Source organism: Micropterus dolomieu, linkage group LG12, assembly GCF_021292245.1.
Source record: "Micropterus dolomieu isolate WLL.071019.BEF.003 ecotype Adirondacks linkage group LG12, ASM2129224v1, whole genome shotgun sequence".
In the NCBI taxonomy this organism is placed as follows: domain Eukaryota; kingdom Metazoa; phylum Chordata; class Actinopteri; order Centrarchiformes; family Centrarchidae; genus Micropterus; species Micropterus dolomieu.
The window spans coordinates 26,098,504-26,109,669 of record NC_060161.1 but is presented as its reverse complement, the minus strand read 5'-3'; positions in this window follow the sequence as shown (position 1 = coordinate 26,109,669).

Sequence of the window (11,166 nt, the reverse complement as noted above, 5' to 3'; positions counted from 1 at the left end):
TTTTCCAAAACAGTAAATTACAGTTACTAGTAACGCTGTGTTACTGCGTTACTGAACGCACCATCCTTGATGTGCATTCACGACTGCGCTGCAGAATAACATGGCCAGCCCTTATTTTATTTAAGTCAGCTGTTAGCCAAAAAGCTAAAGGAAGAGAGGAGAACGTGGGAGAGAGGCGTTCTTTCGACAGCTGTAAGTAGCTATTGCCATTATTGTGTCACAGTCTAAGATGCAAAGCAGAGATGGGGACTCGAGTTAGAGACTCGGACTCAAGTGCGACTTAAGTCGCATACACAGTGACTTGACAATCGACTTGAGACTTGTCCTCAAAAGATTTCAGACTCGACTCGGACTCAAGGTGCGGGACATGTGAACAATGCTTATTTTTTAGGAAACTTCTGATGAGCTTGCCGTTATTCCCTACCTCCGTTACCTATAACCTGCCTATGTAACACGTAGCATCTGCTGCGCACAGCCGCACGTGAGAGAGGACAACAAACACCGCAGCTGCTGAGTCATTCATCATAAACTTTGGCTTTAAAACTTCATACAAGACCCAAACAAAGAAGCGCTGAACGCAAATACAGTGGATAGAAAAAGTCTACACACCCCTGTTAAAATGCCAGGTTCTTATGATTTAAAATAATGAGACAAAGATAAATCATGTCAGAACTTTTTCCACCTTTAATGTGACCCTATAATGTGAACAATTCAATAGAAAAACAAACTGAAATCTTCGAGGGGGAAAAATTTAAAATAAAATCCTTACAATAACCTGGTTGCATAAGTGTGCACACCCTCTTGGGGATGTGGCTGTGTTCAGAATTAACCAATCACATTCAAACTCAGGTTAACTAGAAGTCATTACACACCTGCTAGTGACTGATTAATCACAAATAAAGTTCAGCTGTTCTAGTAGGATTTTCCTGATATTTTCGTAGTTGCATCTCCGAGCAAAAGCCATGGTCCGCAGAGAGCTTTCAAAGCATCAGAGAGATCTCATTGTTGAAAGACATAAGTCAGGAGACGGGTACAAAAGAATTTCCAAAGCATTAGATATACCATGCAACACAGTGAAGACAGTCATCATCAAGTGGAGAAAATATGGCACAACTGTGACTTTACCAAGAACTGGACGTCCCCCCCAAAATTGATGAAAAGAAAACTGGTCAGGGAGGCTTCCAAGAGGCCTACAGCAACATTAAAGGAACTGCAGGAATTTCTGGCAAGTACTGGCTGTGTGGTACATGTGACAACTATCTCCCGTATTCTTCATATGAATGTGCTATGGGGTAGGGTGGCAAGACGGAAGCCTTTTCTTACAAAGAAAAACATCCAAGCACGGCTGAAGTTTGCAAAAACAAACATCAAGTCCCCCAAAAGCATGTGGGAAAATGTGTTATGGTCTGATGAAACCAAGGTAGAACTTTTAGGCCATAATTCCAAAAGGTATGGTTGGCGCAAAAACAACACATCACCCAAGGAACACCATACCCACAGTGAAGCATGGTGGTGGCAGCATCATGCTTTGGGGCTGTTTTTCTTCAGCTGGAACCGGGGCCTTCGGTGGAAGGAATTATGAACAGTTCCAAATACCAGGCAATTTTGGCACAAAACTTTCAGGCATCGGTTAGAAAGCTGAAGATGAAGAGGAAGTTCACCTTTCAGCATGACAACGACCCAAAACACACATCCAAATCCACAGAAGCATGGCTTCACCGGAAGAAGATTAATGTTTTGGAATGGCCCAGCCAGAGCCCAGACCTGAATCCAATTGATCTGTGGGGTGATCTGAAGAGGGCTGTACACAGGCGATGTCCTCGCAATCTGACAGATTTGGAGCGCTTTTGCAAAGATGAGTGGGCAAATATTGCCACGTCAAAATGTGCCATGCTAATAGACTCCTACTCAAAAAGACTGACTGCTGTAATAAAATCAAAAGGTGCTTCAACAAAGTATTAGTTTAAGGGTGTGCACACTTAAGTGCAATTTATACTTCTGCGTGAAATCGACGGCTTAGGTGAGGCTTAGGCTACGGGGCTACGGCGTCGCCTGACGTGCACCTCCTCAAAAATGTAACTACACGTCGAGTCGACACGGACCTTAAGCTCTGTGATTGGTTGGCTGGGTAGCCTCGCAATGCCTCCGAGACGACCGGAAGTACCATTTACTAGTAACTAGTAACATTTACTAGCAGCCAAAATGCCGGCTGTAACACAGTGAATTAATATATTTGACCGTCGCAACCCGAGCGAAATGACTCGTTTCGCTATCAGAATGTGATCAACTCGGTTGGTAACATTTGAAAAGGCTACACCAGCCGCACGTTTACAATTTTACACCCATTTACGTTAGCGGAGGGCTAAACCGGAAGTAAGCCTGCTCGGCCGGCAAAAGTCAACACAGTAGACGATGTAGCGCTACTGCCGACTGGCGGGTGGGGGTGTAATTGCAGAATGATGGACACACCTACGCACAAGTATAAATGCATGGCTACGTAGAACCTACGCAGGAGTATAAATGGGCCTTTATGCAACCAGGTTATTTGAGGGTTTTTATTTTTCATTTTTCCCCCTGTCACGAACCCCCGGTTGTGACCCTGGCCTTCCTGCTGGTTTATGTGTGAATGTAGTTTTTGAGTTCTTTTTCCTCTTTGGTATGTTTGGTGTGTTTTGGTTTTGCGTCTGTCTCGGTGTTCTGCTTCCTCCCTCATGCTCTGGGGCTGCTGGTGGGCGTGGTCACCTGTGCTCCAGTCTACTCACCTGAGGCGCATCCTGTTAATTAAGCACACCGGTTTCTCATCCTGCAATCTACTCACCTTTAAAAAACCAGATCAAACTTCCAGTCCCCGCTGTATCGTTGTACCATATAGTACAAACACTCATCAGCCAGTTGGTCTTGAACCAGTAGCATCTAGTCTGTGTCTTTTAGTACTGAATGCTAACTAGTTTTCTCCCTGTCTCGACCACAGAATACCTGCCTGGATCATGGACTTGGATTCTCACCTGAGACACGGAACCCCTGAGCATAGGAGCCTGGACCTCCATGACCCTCGGAACAACTGGAATGACCACCCCCCAAGTCACATCCCTGTTCTCACTTGTGTTTAATAAATTCAATCATTGAACTTTACTCTGGTCCTGTAAAAACTGGGTTTCTGGCCCCGGTCCTGACAGAACGATCCGGCCAGAATGGACTCAGCAGACCTAGAGCCAGTCCGCCACACGGTCTCCACTCAGGGAGCTTGGATCAGCACAGCACTTCAGGAAATCATGGGAGGACTACAAGATCTGTCACTCCGTATGGGAAACCTCCAGGACTCCATGCAAAACCTTCCACCTGCGCCTGGACCTGCTGCATCGGTGGCCACAAACTCTGCCAGGGAACAGTGGGTCTCCCCACCGGAGAGGTACAATGGCAACATAGGTCAGTGTAAGACATTCCTCATGCAATGTGGTCTTGTTTTTGCTCTCCAACCCCTCACCTATGCCTCAGAAAGGTCTAAGATTGCCTACCTCATTGGACTACTGCACAGAGCAGCGTTGGAATGGGCCTCTGTTCCCTGGAGGTGACAGGACCGGGTAACTACCTCCTATGCTGCATTCACCACGGAGATGACCAAGATTTTCGATCACCAGGTTCAAGGTAACGACGCCTCCATGAGACTGTTCACTCTCCACCAAGGACTCTGGAGCGTGGCTGTGTATGCCATTGAGTTCTGGACACTGGCTGTTGAGAGTGGATGGAATGAGGTGTCCCTGCTGTCTTTATCAATGGTTTAAATGAACATTTAATGGATGAACTGGTGTCCCACCCTGAACCTGTGAGCCTGGATAATCTCATTACTGTCCATTCGTATAGACAATTGCTGCCGCGAGAGACAACGGCAGAAACAACGCAGTCCCAGCAGTGACGTCAGCCCCCGCAGCAGAGTTCACTCCCCAGCTCTGGTAAGATCCAGAGCACTTCCTCATCCAGAACCTCTACTGGAACCCGTGCAGCGAGAGGAAAACCCCGAGGGCGAGCCCATGCAGCTGGGCCGGAGCCAGCTCAGTACCGAGGAGCAGGAATGCTACAGAGGGAACAACGCCTGCCTCTACTGTGGATTACCAGTTCACTACATCGCCTCTTGCCCTAACCGACCATTAAACCGGAGGGCTCGCTCGCTAGCGAGCCGAGCAACCATACCTCTGTCTTCCCGTCCTCGAACTCAATTGCACGCCACTATCTGCTGGAGGACCCAGACTCTGGAGCTCCAGGCACACTCCAGCAGCTGGACCACGGAGCAGCTACAGGAGCCACTGGGGGCTAGCACACTTGACGGGAGGCTGCTTATTTGTGTAACAACCCGCACCTGCCCTGTTCAGCTCCAGCTGTCAGGTAATCATTTTGAAAATATTTCCTTTTTTGTTATTGACTCATCATTCATACCATTAGTGTTGGGGCACTCTTGGTTAACAAAGCATAATCCTCACACTGACTAAGATCCATAACTAGAGCCCTGCCTGTCTTGCTAGTAGTTTGCGGTCTGCTCTGCCTTTCCCTGTGAACCGCCAGAAACCCGGACCTGTCGTCAATCCCCGCTGAGTACCACAAGATATTGGAGGTGTTCTGTAAACAGGCTCTCTCTTCCACCACACCAACCATATGACTGTGCCATAGACTTGTTGCCTGGCTCTACATTTCCACAGAGCCATCTGTATAACATCTCCAGGGCGGGTGGCAATGGAGGGATAAATCAACAACTCACTGGCAGCAGGTATCATCTGCCCTTCATCACCTCTTGGCACCGGGTTTTTCTTCATGGTTAAGGACGGGACCCTCCACCCATGCATCGACTTCAGAGGTTTGAATGACATCACTGTAAAAAAACAAGTATCCGTTACCACTCATGAACTCTGCCTTTGAATCTCTCCAGGGAGCTACAGTTTTTTTCAAAGCTAGATCTCCGCAATGCCTATCACTTGGTCTGATTTTGTGGGGGCGAATGGAAGACAGCTTTCAACACCCCCCTGGGATACTTTGAGTACCTGGGAATGCCTTTTGGCCTGATTAACGCACCTGCAGTTTTTCAGTGTCTTATCAATGACTGACTTAGAGATATGCTGGGCAGATTTGTTTTTGTCTACCTTGACGATATCCTCATCTTCTCCCAGAACCAAGCTGAACACGTCCAGCATGTCTGACAGGTCCTCCATCGGCTCCTGGAGAATCGCCTGTTCATCAAAGCAGAGAAGTGAGAGTTCCACGCCTCCAGTCACTTTCCTCAGCCACATCACTGCTGAAGGTCAGGTGAGGATGGACCTGGAGAAGGTGAGAGCAGTCTTAGACTGGCCCCGACCAGACTCTAGGAAACGGCTACAGAGATTCTTGGTTTGCCAACTTCTACGACGTTTCATCAGAAATTACAGCCGCACCATTAACTGCACTTACCTCCCCAGCTAGGCCATTTCATTGGTCCTCTGAGGCAGAAGGAGCCTTTTTGGAGCTAAGAGGTTTACGTCTGCTCCCATCCTCATCAACCCAGACTCATCCCGGCAGTTTGTTGTGGAAGTGGACGCCTCGGATGTGAGAGTGGGGGCCGTTCTGTCCCAACAGTCACCCGAGGACAACAAGCTTCACCCATGTGCCTTTCTATTCCATTTATCTTCCACAGAGGAATTACGATGTCGGGAACTGCTGGCCATAAAGATGGAAATCGAGGAATGGCGACATTGGCTAGATGGCACAGAGCAACCATTCGTGGTTTGGACCGACCATAAAAACCTGGAGTACATCTACTCAGTGAAGCACCTGAATCCTCGTCAAGACAGGTGGGCTCTTTTCTTCGGTCGGTTCAATTTTGCCCGGATCCAGGAATGTTAAACCAGACGCTCTGTCTCGGCTCCTCGAGAAGGAGACCACTGTGGAACTGACACATAATACCCAGAACCTGTATCATTGGCGCAGCCAGGTGGGAGATCGAGAGGGAGGTGAGGACTGCTCTTCAGCACCAGCCAGACCCAGGTAATGGCCCTCCAGGCCGCCTGTTTGTTCGTCTGTGCTACAGTGGGGCCCGCTCTCTGGCCTTCCTGTGCAGACAGTTCTGGTGGCCAGAGATGATGTCAGACCTTTGTTTCTGCCTGTCCCATCTGTGCACAGAACAAGGGCTCCAACCAACCTCCCCCAGGGTTCCTGCAGCCACTCCCCATACCTCGTAGCCCGTGGTCTCACCTGTTGCTGGATTTTGTGTCCGGGCTGCCCCCATCAAAAGGTATGACTGTGGTGGATCATTTTAGCAAGTTTGCACATTATCTGCCACTGCCCAACTCCTGGTCTCTGTGGCATTCATGGTCCACAGTCTGCCCTTGGACACAGTCTCGGACCGAGGTCCACAATTCACTTCAGCCATCTGGAAGTCATTCTGCCATGCCATCAGGGCCAGAGTTAGCCTGACCTCTGGTTTCCATCCTCAAGCTAACGGCCAACCAGAAACTGGAAACCACTCTGCATTGTTTGGCTTCCTCCAAACCCACTTCCTGGGCGTCTCAGCTGCCATGGGTGGAGTACGCCCACAACACACTCCCTACGTCTGTCACCCTTTCAATGTGTTTATGGATGTCAACCTCCATTGTTTCCCTCTCAGGCTCCGTCCAAGCTTGCATCCACAGATGCCACCGCACCGAGCTCAAGCCACCCTTCTGAGGACAGCAGCCCAGTATGAGTACCACACCAACCATCTTTGGACTCGTGCACCCTCCTATGCTGTAGGGGACAAGGTGTGGCTTTCCACCCAGGACCTTCCATTAAAGACGGACTCAAAGAAGATGTCTCCAAGATACATTGGGCCCTTTGTGATTGAGAGTCATCACCCCCATGGCTGTTCAGCTTATTGATGGCCATCCTCCGTTCACGGTTCACTGGATTTTGGACTCTCGGGGGCGCAGTGTGCAGTATCAACTGGGAGGGATATGGACCAGAGGAGAGAAGCTGGGTTCCCCAACAACGGGTTTTGGATGCCGCCCTCATACGGGCTTTCCATCGCTCTCACCCGGAAAAGCCTGGAGGACCGCCACAAGACGGTCGTTGGGGAGGGGGCACTGTCACAAACCCCCGTCGTGACCCTGGCCTTCCTGCTGGTTTATGTGTGAATGTAGTTTTTGAGTTCTTTTTCCTCTTTGGTATGTTTGGTGTGTTTTGGTTTTGCGTCTGTCTCGGTGTTCTGCTTCCTCCCTCATGCTCTGGGGCTGCTGGTGGGCGTGGTCACCTGTGCTCCAGTCTACTCACCTGAAGCGCATCCTGTTAAGCACACCGGTTTCTCATCCTGCAATCTACTCACTTTTAAAAGACCAGATCAAACTTCCAGTCCCCGCTGTATCATTGTACCATATAGTACAAACACTCATCAGCCAGTTTCTGTCTTGAACCAGTAGCATCTAGTCTGTGTCTTTTAGTACTGAATGCTAACTAGTTTTCTCCCTGTCTCGACCACAGAATACCTGCCTGGATCATGGACTTGGATTTTCACCTGAGACACAGAATCCCTGAGCATAGGAGCCTGGACCTCCATGACCCTCGGAACAACTGGAACGACCACCCCCCAAGTCACATCCCTGTTCTCACTTGTGTTTAATAAATTCACCCATTGAACTTTACTCTGGTCTGAGTTTCTGGCCCCTCAGATTTCAATTTGCTTTTCAACTGAATTGGTCATTAAAGGTGGAAAAATTTTTTCTTTGTCTCATTATTTTACATAAGAACCTGGCATTTTAACAATGGTGTGAAGACTCTTTCTATACACTGTAGGTGGCGAGTAAACGCCACCAGCTCAGCATTGGCCATTTAACATTGGCTTGCTTCAGCAACAACCTACAAGAGGTTAACTCTTGACTGACGTTCGTTATGAAAAGATGAAGGTTGGTTTGCTTGCCAAACTTGTAGTCTAATTAACGTGATGGCAGCCAGCGGGTGCCATCACGTTAATTAAACATTACACTGGTTTGAGAGTTTTGGGGGATGTTTTGACTTACAGTATTTAGCTGTCATTGATTGCATTGCACATTACATGGTTGTGATCTGTAAATGAGAAACAGGTTACAGTATTTCTTATAGCTATGCAGATTTAATACGCAACCTGGATTGAACGCAGCAGGTATAACATTTGTAATAACCACGAGAGACTTGACTTGGACTCTAGCTCAAAGACTTGTGAGCATCTCTGCAAAGTAGTGAAAGTAATAGTAACTTAACAAATGTAAATAGTTACTTTTATCACCTAGTAATTAAAGTAATATTACTTTTTAAAGGACTCTTCTGGCTAGTTAACTCAAAACATGCTAGCCAATGACATAAAAGCGCTAGCTTGTCACACTAGCCCACTAAGCTAGCTGATTTGCTAATTTAGCTAACCCAACAAATAGTTAAAGGAGTACGTCAGCATTTTGTGAAATACAGATATGTTTGACACATGGTTCCCCTTGTTCAGCACACAGGTGAACCGCTGATTGATTGCAAAGTTTAACATAACGTTACATCACGATGCAGAATTGCAGATGCATGCTGTGTTTAAGTCCAAAGCGCAGTGAGGAGAGGAGCCACTTATTTATAAGCCGTTGCTTTCGCCTCCATTGAGTGAAACCCCATAGCCGTGACTTCGGCATTTTAAGTGGTGAAACCATGGATCAAACCGAACGTGAGTTTGTGATCCTTTTCACCACTAGTGAACCGAGTTGGGTAAGTTACTTCCAAAATGTAATACATTATAGATTACTACTGTCATTTTAGAGTAATAAGTTATATTAGAATATTACTGTTTCTGAATTGTAATGCTTTCACTGCTGTCTAATGGGCACATTATTCTGATAGTAAGATGTGCTGCATAGGTGGGTTCTAGTGATGTGCAGAGTTATATCCGCAGATCGGGTGGGTCTTTGTCATAAAAATTAACCTTCTGATTAATAGCGGGGGTGGTGGGGGTGAGATAGGATTTGTCTCCCCATTAAGAAAGAAACTGTGCACATTTACGCACGAGGTACTGCCGCATAACGTCACCAATTATTTGAAACACTCCGACAGGATCGGTCAGGATGAACTGATAACAGCCTCTCTGATCATGAAAGTAAATCATTAAAGCACAAACACAATACAACAACCTACAGAAATCTATTTACGCATGATCCATCAGGAGAGCTACCATCTTGTGAAGAAGAGCCGATCTCCACGTAGTTTGCACCTTGCCTACAATCTCCACCATTGGATTCCCGCAACAGGAAATAACGTTACTCTTTTACTCATGGAATTGTCTTTCTAGTGCAGAAATGTTTCCCAGTGTCAGTGAATTATTAAAAAACTAAAAACAACACTTAATTTCGGGTTAAAATGCGTTAAAACACGCGATTGTAACGAGTATAATATACAGATTGTTTTTTAGTTATGCATTATATTACCGCGCCACAGTAAAAAAGCAATACATTACTTGTTACTTTTGTAATTGCGTTACTTTTGTAATGCGTAACTCCCTTAACTGCTAGTGAAGCAGCATTGATCACTTTGAGGGGGGAATAAAAATAATTCAGCAGCGGCAGAAATATATAGACCAGAAAAGGGGGATATCCCACGCTTCCTCCCCAGCAAGTTGCACACTGGATATATTTACATGCAGAAGTGACAGGCTACATCTGCCTTATTTACACCATAAATCTTTTTCGTTTAACTCGTACATGAACACAAATGTAAAACATCAACTGTCTTCGGCTATAGCACAGGTGGCCAGATATAGGAGATCTGTAAAAAAAATATACACAAATATCTCACTACCCAAAACATGTATTTTTACATTTGTGTTGTGTAAAATCTCATCCACAAAAATACAGCGCAATTTGCAAATATGTTCAATTTACTCTGTACACACATATTTTAATTTCACATACAAAGTATTATTTACGCATTTGTGGATCTATTTTTACACACAAAACAGTTTTTACACATTTGCGCATCATTTCCTGTCAATTTGCAGGTCACGTTACATTTGTGAGTTCGTTTTTACGCATTTGTGGAATTCGCTACCGCCACCTCCTGGTGTAGCTAATAAACTGCTCTCGCATTTACAGATCTCTGTTTACAAATCTCCGCAGTACACATTGGACAAAATTCCACAAATGTGTAAAAATGAAGTTACAAATGTAACATGACCCACAAATGTTTTGTGTGTAGAAGTCACTCTGTATTTTTGTGGATATGAATTTACACATTACAAATGTAAAAATACATATTTATAGATAGTGAAATATTTGCGCATCATAGTACACATTTGTGGATCGTTTTCTGTGGGTTACAAATATTTAGTCCAATAAAATCTTCCATAGCTTTGGTTTTGGTCTCTGCAAATCAAACCTACAACCTCACCTTGGAAAGTTGCGAAGAGCCCGGCTGCTGTCCCCTAAGAAAAAAAATTGTCAATAGGCTTACTTACATGATATTGTTATCGATCTTCTCAACTCAGTACCAGAACGAAAGGGAATTCATTTATATTTGAAGATGTGCTGTATCATCGACTCCTGTATCACAATTGTCTGCACACCATGTCCATCTTGTCGAGTAGTTTATACACCAGCAAAGCAGGTTATATGAAATTAAATGATGCAACACAGATAATGATAGCGTCCTCAAATTAGGACTCTCAGTTCCTTCAAAGATCAGCCAAGCAAGGCGGTTTAAAATCGGCCAGTGGCTCTCATTTGTGAGTCAAAGTTTGACAAAGTTGGATTCTACACAAAACTCAGTTACTTTGCTTCTGTGTTAACGAATCCAATAATCATGCTAATTCTACTGAAATTAATTGATTTAAGCCTGAAATATAACTATCACTATCACAAATACTGCTGTGCCCTTAATTCTCTCTTCTCTCCATCCCTCCATCCCTCCATCTTCCCTCTTCTAGTCTTTATCCCTCATTCATTTCTCTGTTCATCCTCCTCTCTCTGTCTCTCTCTCTCCCATCCTCCTTTAAAGTCTGTTCTTTCTGGATGAGCAGGTTTTATGAGCAAAGTGATAAAGAGAAGGGGGGATGAAGGGCATAGAGGGAAGGAGAGGTGGAGGACAGAGGGGGACGTGGGTGGGTGGGGGGGGGGGACAGAATGAAGAGGGAACAGGAATGAGCTCGGTCTTTATTACCCCAGACTGGATCTT